Raw genomic sequence first — 15,000 nt, 5'->3', positions numbered from 1 at the left:
AACAGCATGCATAGATATTCCCATTAACCCAAACACTAGATATGGAACAGTTGCATAGCAAATGGAACACAGGAATTTATGGAACCACAGTGGTCATTACAACAGCATGCAGGTACATTGATGGCAGCATGCCACCGATGTGGGAGTATTTCAACATGCAACATGCATAGAAACAAATTTAAATAATTATCAAACAATAGGATATATGTCCCAAAAGTAGAGTTAATTCAGCACATACAGATTGAGTTATGTATTTAGTTTATTGTTGCAGATATGGTGGGGGAAGAGAAAGATATCAATTAACAACTAGTATATTCCTGTAGTTTGCATTACTTTCATAGTCAGTGCTGTGATCTGTACCTTACAGGCATTAGTACACTATCCTATTGCCTTAGTTTGGACAGTGGTATGGCTGTCGACAACTATATACATGAACTGAGTTTTACCTGCAGCATACACCTCTTACCTGGTATACCTGTGGAGGTATTGTTTGTTAATACTACCTAACTGTTTCTACACATACTCCCAGATTCCAGGTTGATGTTATGCACATACCTGTCCATCTCTTTTTGCACACACTCTGAGCATGTCTTCACCACATGCAGGTGAGCTGGGACATAATTTGACTATTGCCCTCTTAAAACTTTAGTGACTTGTACAATGACAGGTTTGCTTTATTTGACATTTTCCAAATATGTACAGGTCTGACAGTCAGTTATATGACATGAAATGCTGCCTACATGTCAGAAAGTAGCAGACTGATATGGCAGGGAGACAGGGTAACAGCCAGCAGATATGGGCTGAATAACTGGACATTCTGGATATTTCTGTACATTTGTGGGGTATGATTCTGCATACAGCTTACTACCACTCCCAGGATTCATACCATGGCTGTGTCTGCTAAAACTATAACACTGTCCATCACAGTTGAGTGTGCTATATAGATATTGCTGTGTATCTCTTGTCTGATTTCTGTCAATAATTCTCCTGGGTTTTTACATTCTGACCTTGTATTACAGCACTCTTACACATGATTTCCCAGATAGTTGTATTATGTAGTACAGTGTGGGTGACTGTGATGAGTGATACCTTATTATTCTGAGCAACTGCAACATTAACAATGCCATACAATACCAGAGTAAGCAGTACCAGTACAGGGTATCAATCTTTTATTTCTAGGCACAGTGTTCATATCTGACAGACCTGTGAGAGCAATGTTTGTTAGCACTACCTGAATGTTGCCACACAAATTACCAGTTTCCACATTACTATTATACACATACATCTTACTCTGTTACTGTACACACTCTGTCACAGCTTGACAACATGGGGGTGGAGATGGGACATGCTTGGCTAATTACTCTCATAACATTTTGGGGAGTCGCTAGAGTGACAGGTTTGTTCTTATAGATGTCTAACAATCAGTTGTATGTCTTGTGTGCTGCCTAAACATCTGGGATCATCCCACTGATTTGCCAGGGGGACAGGGTGACAGGCAGCAGCTATGAGCCGATTTACTGGACATTCTGGACATATCTGTACAGTTGTGGGGTATGATTCTGCATACAGCCTACTGCCACTCCTAGGATTTGAACCATGGATGTGTGTGCAAAAAATACAACAGTTCACATCACAGTAGAGTGTGGTATTTGGATTTTGTTGTCTGTCTTTTCAGTGTTTTCTAAGTCTCTCTCAGTTGTACTATTTGACCTCTTGGGATTACAACAATCATGTACAGACATTCCTACACATTTTATTTATGTAGCACAGTGTGGGTAACAGTGCTTACTACAACAGTACTATTAAGTGATTGCAACTCTACATTACCATATGATACCAAAGTGAACACATGCAGTCCAGCAGTTAGACTTTTATTGTCAGGCTATTATGCTTTTATTTATATACAACCTATATGAGACTCTTCCTGCCCTATTCTCTGGTGTATGCAGTACATGCCTTAAACAATACAGGTTTTATACAGGCAATTAACTTACTACTACTCTTAGATTTATTTCCTATGACAGTACATGCAAGAGTAACCTGCCTCGCATCACAGCCGCTGCAGGCTACAGCCATGGGCTTCCTGGTTCGCAGCCCGCTCACCTGCCTCTGTGAAAGACATAAGAGGAATATTTAGCCATACCTAGCCATAATATACATGAGATGGCAATTATTAAACAGGTAGTGGACTGATACTTACACATGGCTGGGACATCCCCTGCCTCCTAGCCTTTTGGATCCACTGATCCAAGAGATCCCCCTTTCTCCACTTTAGGTCAGCATAGTGATGCCTGACCTGCTCACCACTTTGGGGTATTCCAGTGGCACTGGTGAGGTCACGAGTGAGATGGTCCCAGGCTTCCACTTTGTATTGGGGACCCTGGTACTGGCCCTGCAGCAGTCTCTGGTCATGGTCTTTCACAAGGAGTCCTGCCATGACTCTGGTCTCCTGGATGCCCCAGCACTGTGCCCAGAAGCACACACCCTCTCCCATTCCAGACATAGTGCCTACAAGGGGAAGCTACAACCAGTTATGAGATGTATTCCTGCCTGTTGGGTTTAAATAGGACTGGTTTCCCACACTTTGCCATGACTGGATAGTTTTCAAAATATTGAGTTATGGGCAAACCTGCTTACCTAAGTTTGGCATTGCTTAAAGGGGTATACCAATGAGAAGTCTGAGTTAGCTGGCCTACACATTGCTTACACCTACTAACCTGGGCTGTTCAATGCTTAGCATTGCTTAATATTTAATTTGCATTATATTTGCATTTTGGCATTGATTTATTATTCATTACATGTTATATATGTGTTTGGTATCCATGATTCATGTGTACGTACACTGTATGGGGTCCTTGTGTTTATTAGGGGATTTCAATGCTTTATTACAATGACACCTCATCTGGGCTTAATGCAGTACTCTAGTTCACATATTTATGTCCTGTAGTAGGTTATACAATATAAAACTGTATATAGATTCCTTTCACATGTTCAGTTTGCATTTCCTATAGTGAGAATCTGTTTGGTGATACTTCAGTCTTATGTACTACTGTGATGGCTTAGTAGTTAACTACTGTGACTGTAGTGTACAGGGTGCTGGGTTCAAGACCTGGAAAGGCTGTTTATTTTTTTCTGGCCAGAACAGTGGCTGATGCATAAAGAGTGATTAAGGTCCTTTTAAGCAATTGTAAGTGAGTTTGCATGAAGGTAAGCAATGCTAAACTCCAGTTAAATATGTTTACAGAGAGTTAGCTTCAATATTGCATAACCTGTGTGCACATTGCTTACCCCACGCAAACGGGCTTAAACTCGCTTACTACTGCTTAAATATGCTTACTCCTGCTTACTACTGCTTAAATATGCTTACTCTTGCTTACTAGTGCTTACTCCGGCTTTCCACCGCACTAATTTAGACAGTAATGTCTAATGGTTCTTGGGAAGGTGGTGGATTTGGAAACTGTATGGATTTATCATTTGTTACACATTTTACCTTCCATTTGTTTCCCTGATTGCTGTATACATATACTGTATGAGTCACTTGTGATTATCTGTGGACTTTACAACATTATGACAATGACACCTCAGATTTGCATTTAATTCAGTACTCCAGTTCACAAATATATGTTATGTCATAGGTTATGCAACAAAATAAATTGATCATAAAGTGATTTGACATGGAAAATGGATTGTACTGGAGTGGGACTCGAACCGGGAATGACTGTCATAAGGCAAATGCTCTGCCCACTACACTATTGCTGTACTGCTTCATTTGCATATATCTTGCTTTTTATCCTCTTGTGCCATTTAAGCTGCATTAACTGTAGCTAAGCAATGGGCAAACCCACGCAACTATGGTTAAATTTAATCTGTTTTATAAAAAAAACACTTCTTTATATTTAATGTTTTAACTATTGCTCTTGTAAACTTGGGGGGATGCTGCTGTGGGTATGCGAAAACCTATGAGCGGTCTTGCTCATTCTTATTCATACACTGCTGTTCTTCATTGCAGGGACATGTATATTCTGAGAGCTCTGCTCTCAGACATGCCCCTTGCACTTGTACACACTCTGTGTCCATTTAGGAGCTCAGGCAGCATGCCTTTATTGATATGCATGGCATGCTGCCGTTCTGCTCCTAAATGTCCACTTCCATGCAGGACTAAGCTAGTCATGCATGGAAGGATAGTGAATCTGGAGGACTGAGTATTTTCTTGTTCTTTTATTATTTATTATTAAATATATTGAAATCTTTCATTGTGGCTGATCTGTCTAGAGATATTTAAGATTTGAGAGTACTTGCAGATTTATTTGTTGACGCTGTGTGGGCCACTCCTAATAGCCTTGCGCTTGGTCAAACTACCATTTGTATTAATATTAATATTACACAGTAAGATTGGAAACTCTTTGTTATGGGCCTTAAAATAGATGATAAGGAGTTGTTTGTAGGCAGTGATAACTACCTTACAGTCTGAACAAAAGGGGTCATGGCTAGCAAACCTATGCCAACCTTTCACAGGTGTGTGTGTGTGTGTATGTCTGTAAATCAAACCTCAAAGAGTGTGAGTGTGTCAGCTACTTGGGCAGGGACATGAAGCACTGATTGGAAAGAGAGAGTGCTGGAGGTCTAGGCTTGGCCACTCAGCTGAGATCTCAACTCTATATCTGTGCCAACAAGTAGTTTTACTGGGGAACTGGAGAAAGAGGTTGAAACCAGCCCCAGACTGACTGTGGTCTCTGTGTGCTCTTAAGGGAAATTGCACTTGATGCAGAGATGCTTCTGGAAATATTGTGTGTGTACTTGTTATCCTCTCAATGTACATCCCCCACTGTTGCCAGTGGTGAAGATTGAGGCTCCTTTATTAGTGGCCCAGTTGTGGGTCATCACAAAACGTTTCATCAGAGGTTGCATTATTATGGAGGTTGTCAGCCATGGAAAGTCCTGAGCACCTAAACTGAGTACCAGTAGAAAGACAGCAGTCAATCAGAACTGTCTACTGTTTCCTAATTCCATTTGTTATTTTACTTTACCTGGGTATCTTTTGTTTAAATTTTTTGGAAAATGTTTTGTATATGTGTCATATGCTTGAAAAATATACATCTATATTAATACATATATAGATAGAGATAGATATATTAAAAAAAAAAAAAAAATATATATATATATATATATATATATATATATATATATATATATATATCTATCTATATATATGGATCTAGGACATGTGCTCGAGTGAGCAAATGTCCGAATCCATAATAACCGAACACACTTTAACTACTACTTTAATATTCTCCCTACGAGACCACACTACAGTGGGGAAAAGGGAAATTTCCCTTACCCGCAGTGTAGTACAGCCTCAGCCACAGGCATACTTATGTGAAAGTGCTTCTTCGGTGAAAAGGCTCCATACAAATATTACAAAACAAAGCCAGAGAAATATTGTCACAAATATGCAGTTGATCACTAACAATGTCTTTGTAAAAACAGTAATAAAATGCTGCATCATCCACACAAATGACTTGCCACAACGGTTATAGCATTCCAGTCAAGGTAGTCCACACAAATAATGAAGCCAGATAAGTATTTTCAAAATATGTCTGGTTAATCACTGCTAGAATAATTAAAAAAAAAAAAAAACAGTCATTACACTTAACTTACGGTAACATTCCTCTCATCAGCTAGCCAGACAAATCACAAAGCCAGAAAACATTGTCAAAATGTATTTGATTGATCACTGGTAGCATTATATCGTAAAGAGTTTTAACACACACCACACCATACCTCAAGCTCTGTAACATGTCCCCAATTTTATCACATTTTCCAATCTCAATTTGAACTAAAATAAATTAAATATATAAATACTATATTATACATGTGTAAATAAATAAATAAATAAACTTCCTTCAGCTTTCTTTGTCCCTACATTTGAATGTTGTGAGGTCTCTACTCTTTTAGCAGGGTTGCTTTATTTATTTAATTTATTTTAGAGCAAAGAGATATTGCTCTAAAAAAGTTAATAAATGGGGTAAAAACACCCCTAGAAGCATAGTACCCTAAGGAATTGACTAGTTTGCCTATGCATAAGGCTGACCTTGTGTGCCCTGTGTGTGTGTGTGTGTGTGTGTGTGTGTGTGTGTGTGTGTGTGTGTGTGTGTGTATATATATATATATATATATATATATATATATATATATATATATATATATATATATATAAATATATATAGAGCGAGCAAGCGAGAGAGGAAAAAAAATATATAGATATACACAAATACATACATATGTACCCGCGCGCGCACGCACACACACACACACACACACACATGCACACACTCACACACATGCACATATAGGTTCTGCAAGTTTTTTCGAATGGCGCTTTGATTGACATCTGTTTAGTTGACACTATCTGGTTGACTAAACAGATGGTCAACATCTGCTGAAAAAAGTGTTGGATTAGACCTAAACTCTGAAATGTCCAGATTTTTACAGAATGTCCAGATTTGTGGTCTGTTTCTTTAGTTTGCAGGAGAAATATTTAAAAATTATGCCTATTTTTCAGACTTTGTCTTTCCATAATTGATGGCTTTGTCCTGATTTCTTTACCCTTTTCTTTTCCCCTTTGAGAGGTATGGAACAGTCAATTCTCGAGGTTGAATTTGTCATTTCCCTGAGAATTATTCAAACTCAGAGCTAGTGTTTATAATTAGCAGGTGGGCTTTTCCACTTGCAAAAATAGTGTTTTCATTTGCTTTTTTAGCTTTTGCATGTGCTGAGATTCAATCTTGGTGAATGCATGGCAGCATGTCGATGTGCACAATGTCAATTATTTGGAGTCAACATTATGCACATCGATATTAGTGTTGCTTGACAAAATTACATCCATGTATATATGTGTATTTGTATGTGGGTCTCATTTCAATGAACGAAATTACATTTCTACGAAACGTAATTTCGTGATTCCTTTTTCCAGAAAGTGCATTTTTTCAAAAATGCACTTTCGTGAAAAAGAAACTAAGTGAAAAAAAACACAAAAAAAAAAAAAAAAAAAAACAACTCAACACTAACCACATTTATGCAGGGGGGCAAGCCCTCCTGCACCCCTCCATGTGGGAGGGGCTAACCCCTACACCTCTGCTTCATTATATATTCTCAGTCCAACACCACACTACAGTGGGGAAAAGGGAATATTCCCTTATCCCCGCTCTGCCGCGATCTAAGCAACAACCTCCATTGCTGTTCACTTAGTTGCTTTATCGTGAAAGTTCATTTTCGAAATAATGCACTTTCGTGAAAGAGGGGTCGCCGAATTACGTTTCACAGAAATGTAAATTCGATGGGCTGAGGTAGACCCATGTATAAATATATATATATATATATATAATATTATATTATATACATATTAGAAACATAGATATATGTATATATATATATATATATATATATATATATATATATATATATATATATATATATATATATATATATATAAACATACATATAAGTCTGTGTGTGTGTGTGTGTGTATATATCTATATATCTATCTATATACTGTATATCTATATCTATATATATCTGTATCTATATATATCTATATATATATATATATATATATATATATAGCGTAGATATAGGTTTGTGTGTGTGTGTGTGTCTGTGTGTGTGTGTGTATAATATATATATATATATATATATATATATATATATATATATATATATATATATACATATATATATATATATATATATATATATATATATATATATATATATATATATATATATATATATATATATATATATATATATATATATATATATATATAGAAAGAAAGAGATATCTTTCCCTATTCTTCTTACACTACTACACTACACAAGCTGTGCTGTACCACTGGTGATGTGTACAAGCCTCAGGACCTACCGTAATTAAACTTGGAAACAGAATGCAAAATTGTGCCATGGTTTAATTGTTAAACATCCCAGCAAACACTGCACATGAGCCACAAGCAGCTGAACATGCAGCCCTCTCCATAGCCAGCCTTAGGCACAGGCCAGCTAGGCAGCCACCTAGGGTGCCATTCTAACAGAGGTGCTTTTTCAGTAATTTGGATGGTGTAGGTAGACCATGATGGGGACACAGGGTGGTGTTAGCGGGTACTGTGGACACCATTTGCCTTAGGAACCTGTTGACCAAAGGCCTGTTCTGGCCCGATTAATTACAATTACATTAAATTCTGGTTGTGTCTGCTTGTTTTATACTTAAGCTGTAACTTGACTAGCCCTAGTCTCTGCTGCATATTGCCAGGCTGTATTATTTCCCTGCGCCCACCTATTCATTAATATATGCTCTCCTCAGCATACTGCCCGTATTTTCCTATCCTGCCCACTATCATAATAACCTTTTTCTTCCTATAGTAACCTATTATTCTTGTTAGATTTTTTTGTAACCTATACACCCTTCTCTCAGTATCCAGACCACCAGCTTCCATCTCTAACCCACTCTATTTTACAACTCACTACCTTAAACCACTCTTTCACTGTCTTACACTCTTATCCCCCACCTTACTTTTCCCACCTATGTCAAATAGAAAAAAAATATATCTCTTCTGCTGAACTTACACTTTATATTTTTAACAAATTTAGCAATCCTTTCTGATTGATTCTGAAGAGCCTTTCTCTTAGAGTTAGGTCTAATCTAACCTCATTTTTATTCTTTAATTTCTTAATCTCGTCTGTTTACTCCCTTTTCCCATTCCAGTCTCTCCCAGCATGCTTTGTGAATTTAAAAACTGTAGTTAGTATTCCATGCCATCTTTCGCTGGGTCTATATTATAACATTGAAGTTTTAAAACTTCGAATGTTATAATATCGAACCCTTTAGAGGAAAAGCTGACAATAGCAAAGCCTCGGAACATCGAAATTTTACCTAGGGTAAGATTTTGGTGGTCCGTTCCGTGGCTTTGCTATTTACAACACACTGTGGTATGATGGTTATGGACCGGGTTTAGGGAAGTGAGTGAAAGGAGGTTACGGACTGGGTTCAGGTAAGTGTGGTGCGATGGTTACGGACCTGGTTAAGGTAAGTGAGCGAACGGACTGGGGTAAGGTGAGTGTGCGGTAGTTAGGGACTTTAGGGTTAGAGCGCGGGTGAGGTGAGTGTGCAGTCATGACAGACTTTAGGCTTAGGGGTGGGTTAAGTGAGTTAGGGTTAGGGCGCAGGTCAGGTAAATGTGCAATTGTGTGGACGTGAGGGTTAGGGTGGGGTAGGTGAGTTAGGGTTAGGGAGCGGGTAAGGTGAGTGTGCGATAGTTAGGGACCTTAGGGTTAGGGTTGGGTTAAGGTAAGTGGGTAGCTAGTGGTGTATATCTGGTTTAGTGTAGGGTTTTGTGAAGTGTATGTGTGTGGACTTTTTATTTTGGTGTACTTGAGTTGTGTGTATGTTTGTCGGAACAGCAAATTTTTTCCCTGGGAAAACATTTGCTATTCTGACTGTTCGGTTTTCTGGTGTTTTAATTGAATGGGTTTGATATTATAACATTCAAAGTTTTTAGACTTTGATGTTATAATATACACCCCTTTCACTATTCTTCCTACACTAACTAAGATGTGCCACCCCACTGGTGATGTGTACAAGCCTCAGAACCCACCACAATTAAACTTGAAAACAGAGTGTAAAGTTATTAACTCAACTTTTGTTTAACAATTGCTTTTGCTCTGATACCTTTGTTGATACTGCATTTATTGTACATTTGAAAAACTGTAAGGATCTGGTTTGCACTGCAATCACTCTAGCTGAGCTCCATTTAATGATTTTGGTAGGGTGAATCTTATAGAAACTAATTTTAGATATTGCTGGCTGGTTCTTGCTCTGTCCTCCATCTTAGATGCTAAATGTAAACATGAGGACTGAAATGTTGCACAATTATTGCAAGCTGATTGCATTGGATTGTAACCGCATTTAGAGTGTCTGCACTGGATAATTATCCATATACCACTATCATATACTGTTTTACCATTCTAAGCAGGCTAATGATGGAGGGAAATGTATAATACCGTAATGCTGTGCCAAGTGCTTTACAGTACTTAATGGACTTTATTAATTTCTTATGATTATCACTCGTAACAGTTATTTTAATTTAGAATGTGCTGAAAACTCATACAATTGCCTATTTTAACTTCTCCATCCCCTTCTAACCGACCATACCACTACAAGTCACTGTTAGACAATCACAAAAACACCTAGTCTTCCAACAAAGCAAAAAACAGAAAAGTATAAATTAAAAAAGCCCCAACACAAACGTGGAATCACCGATTTAATAGCACAAAACACAGAAATCCCAATGACTGAGCGCTTTCACCATAAAATTGCTGAAAGCGCTCAGTCGTTGGGATTTCTGTGTTTTGTGCTATTAAATCGGTGATTCCACGAGTGTGTTGGGGCTTTTTTATTTTATACTTCACTGCTAGACAAACTCTGTTCATTCTGTTATCTGTATATGTTTCTTTATAACCCTCATATTCTCTCTCTCTCTCTTCATAGATTGCACCATGGTTTAATTTTTTAACATCCCAGCAAATGCTACATATGAGCCATGAACTGCTGAACATCCATCCCTACAAATTACAATTACATTAAATTCTGTAGGTGTCTGCTTGTTTTAAACTTAAGCTGTAACTTGTCTAGACCTGGTCTCTGCTGCACATCGCCAGGCTGTATTATTTCCCACTGTCGACCTATTCATTAATATATGCTCTCCTCAGCATACTCCCCATATTTTTCTATCCTGACCACTATCATAATAACCTATTCTTCCTATAGTGACCTATTATTCTTGTTAGATTTTTTTATAACCTATACACCCCTCTCTCTCAATATCCAGACCACCAGCTTTTGTCTCTATTCTATAACTCACTACCTTAAAGACTCTTCTACTGTCTTACACTGCTATCCCCCCTTACTTTGCCCACTTAAGCCAAATGGAAAAAACTATATCTATTCTGCTGAACTTACACAACATATTTTTAACAAATTTAGCAAACCTTTCTGATTGTTCTTGAAGAGTCCTTCTTTTAAAGTCAGGTCTAACCACTCCATTCACCCTCACTATGCTCAGGCTCACTCCACTCCCCTACCCCACCTCCATTCCCACCCACTCCTCATACCCATAGACATATATAGGCCTAAAGACAGAGTGGTGACATGCACCCAAACCCTCGACTAAATATATAAGCTAACTCCAAGGCCCTAAACCTATTCACTAACAACCCTAAGACATTTATGCAATAAAAAAGCATCACTGCATGGTTGGATAGAACAAAATAACCCTGACATAGCAGTCCTAACAGAAACCTGGATACACCCCGGCATAAAAGATAATGAAATTATACACCCTAACTACACCATATACAGACTAGACAGACCTAAAAAGAAACGTGGAGGGATAGCACTCCTGTATTGATCCATTCTCAACATGACTCCTTACCCACACAGTATACCCAAATTCCATAATGCCAAGATGTTAATAACTACCCTAAAGCTTAACAACTCTAAAAAAATCTGTTTCATAATAGTCTATTTCCCACCAGGAAATAATGAACCAATCCTGGAAGGCATACTGTCATGGACTACAAAAAACATCAAGCTAGAAACTGCAGACCTAGGTGATATGAACATAAACTGGCAAGCCATCACTGCAAACTCCCCAACACAAATATAAACCTGTGCAGCTTCAAACATGTAATCACTGAGCCTACAAGGTACAACAAAGACTTCATTAGTCACTTGACCCTAGACTGGATCCTTGTATCCCACCCAACCAACTTCTCCTCCTCAGGTACACTCTTGATCTTGCTAAGCGACCATCATCCTGCCTTTGCCATCAACCCACCCACCTTCCAAAAATAGCATAAAAAGTGTTAGAAATACTGTTAGACTCAGTCAACAAACATTAAACAATTTATTATTGAAAATAAACTTGACACCCCTAAAATTACTACCAATTAGTGATGCCGTACAATACTTCAATACTACTTTCTTAAAAATAATTGATAGTCTGGCCCCTGTACAAACAAAGAGAGTAAAGAAAGCAAAAACCCCATGTTTAACAACTAACTGCATTGACCTTATGAAGGAAAGAGACAGGATGGAACAAATTGAAACAAAACATTACCCAATAAAATCTCCAAGCCTTTAAAACACAATGCAACAGAGTAACCATGTTAGTCGATTTATGTAAAGAATCCTACTACTCTAACCTCCAGCTTCAACAAAAATACAGCCCAATAAAATGTTAGCACTCAATAATGAGTCTATATTACAGGTTCCTATCAGCATTTCGAATGTTAAAAATGCCAAATTTAATTTAATTGAACTGAAATGTTTGAAATCTCAGAAGAGCGAACTGATGGAACATCGATTTCTTTCCCAGGGAAAGAAATCGGTAGGCCATCATCGAAGTTTGCTATTTCCTCCACTGTGGTGCGGTCTCGGAGTTGGTATATTTAAGTAGGGAGGGTGTTGGGGGCACAGCCCCCCACATTGTGGAGTGTGGGGGGGGGGCGAAACCCAATAATAACGAAAACACAGAACAGGATTTTTTTCCCAGGGAAAACAAATCGCTGTTCAGTCACAAAAAAAAAAAAAAAAAAATTAAACCTTAAATTAAACTAAAGTGTGTGGCTTCACTCCCACACTCCCCTGCTTAAATATACCAACTCCGAAATCACACCACAGTGGAGGAAATAGCAAAGCCCAAAAACGGCCCACCGATTTTTTCCCTGGGAAGAAAATGTGCCATGGTTTTGCTATTTTTGGATTTCGGACTTTTGGGTTCGATATTAAAACGTTTGAACTTATACAAGTTCAACGTTGTAATATAGACCCCTCAATAACTACCCTCCTCAACTCACCCTCAAACAAAGATGACTCCTCCTGACCAAGTGCCTCCCCAGCACAAATCACAGAGAGATTTAACAAATACTTCATAAAATCCATAGCCTACTCACCTCTAAAAACTCTGGACACCCCCAACTAAACCTACACACCAACAACAATACTATAACACCCTCCACAACAGATCAATCACATGAATATACCATTAACAATCAAAATAACTCCAACACTACTTTCACTTTTCAAACCATACCTACCTCTAAAATAAAAAATCTATTACTCAAGCTCAAACCCTGCTTCGCATCAGCAGACAATCTCCCGCCCAGTACTCGAAACTAACTGATAACTCAGTTGCATATCCAGTCAGCATACTAATAAACAGGTCACTCTTTGAAGCCACAGTCCCTACAATATGGAAACTTCACACAAAACTCCTATTCATAAAGGAGTATTCACCAAGAATTAATGAAATATCTGCACTAAAACAACCTGCTCTCTCAAACTCAGCATGGCTTCAGGCCAGATCATAGCACATCCACTGCACTATTATCCTTCACAAACACCATTAACAAGGTCAGGGACAAAGGTCACCTAGTAGCAGCAGTATTCCTGGATCTCTCAAAAGCTTTGGACAGTTTCACACACCTTGCTACTCCTCCTAGGTTACTCCTCCACCACACTACAGTGGTTCCAAAGCTACCTTCATGATCGGAAACAAGCAGTTAAATGGTCCAACCAGATCTCCTCCTTTGTACTAAACCCTTCAGGAGTCTCCCAAGGCTCTGTCTTAGGATCCCTACTATTTAACATATTCCAATAACCTATACACCTCCTCTTCCCCAGGAACATTAATACAGTATGAAAATGACTCAGCCTTAATCTGCACCTCCTGTACATTCCCTGAACTGCTAATCAAAACCCAACAATCTTTCACAGCAATTGAATCATGGCTTACAGAGGCCCAACTCTTTCTACCCCCCCCCCCAAAAAAAAAAAAACAAACAAACTGGTAATCTTTCACCACCAAAATAACACCCTCAGCCCAGGCCAATTTAATATTCATGCATCTGACAAAGCCATCTTACATATCATACAAGAAACTAAACTACTTGGTGTTATTATTGATAGAAAACTCTCCTTTGACCTTCATATCCAACAAAACAAAAAAAAACACATAAAAAACTAGGAATACTCCACAGAAACAGACAATTCCTTACCTCTCCAACCAAGACCACCCTGGCTAAAACCTTCCTGCTCCCATCCCTATTCTATGGTTACTGTATACTAACCAATCTGCAAAACTCCACCAAAACTAAATCAGAACAATACTACAACAAAGTTGCAAAGTTTGCAACTAACTTCAACTATCGTACATATCACTGTACATCACTAAAAGAACTAAACTGTCTGAAATTAACATACCAGCTATTATATACACACCTAATTATAACACACAATCTATTCTACAGGGTCACTGCCTGTCCAGCCCTAGTAAACCTAATACAGCATTACAAACCAAAAACGCAACTCAGGTCTGAAGATAAAAATCACCTCAAAATCTACAAACTTTCTAGAAACCCAGGAAAATCTCTATACTCATACTCTATCGCCAAAGTGTGGGATACACTCCCATCTAACATCAGGCTAACTCCTAGCTTAACTCTCTTTAAAGCCTCACTAAAGGAGCACCTAAATAAATTATGGCTATGTACATGCCTAACTCCAAGTTAATACACTTCCTGCCCTCCAGTACCTCCTACTTCTACATTAACCTTATTCATCAAAATTAAACTGCCAATAATCATGGTAAAATACTGGAAACTGTGTTCCATTCTAATTCTGTCATTCTACTTACTAACCAAAGAACTAATCTTAACAGGACAGGTAGTTTCCCAATTCCCATAGGCATTATGGTATTGTGTAAAAAAATCTTATCATTGATTCAGTGGCCCTGTATCATTGTAAGTATTGTCAAACATATTGCTTTGTCTAAAGTGTTATCACAGATATAGTTACTATGTATTTGCTGTAAATTCATGTCAAATTTTTTGCTTGTAAGTTTTGTAATGGACCTATGCATATGAGAAATTGTGGAGGTTTTGTCCCTG

The sequence above is a fragment of the Protopterus annectens genome, chromosome 3.part0 (genome assembly GCF_019279795.1).
Source record: "Protopterus annectens isolate FY-2018-M chromosome 3.part0, PAN1.0, whole genome shotgun sequence".
Classification (NCBI taxonomy): Eukaryota; Metazoa; Chordata; order Ceratodontiformes; family Protopteridae; genus Protopterus; species Protopterus annectens.
Note: the sequence above shows the minus strand (reverse complement) of the source record.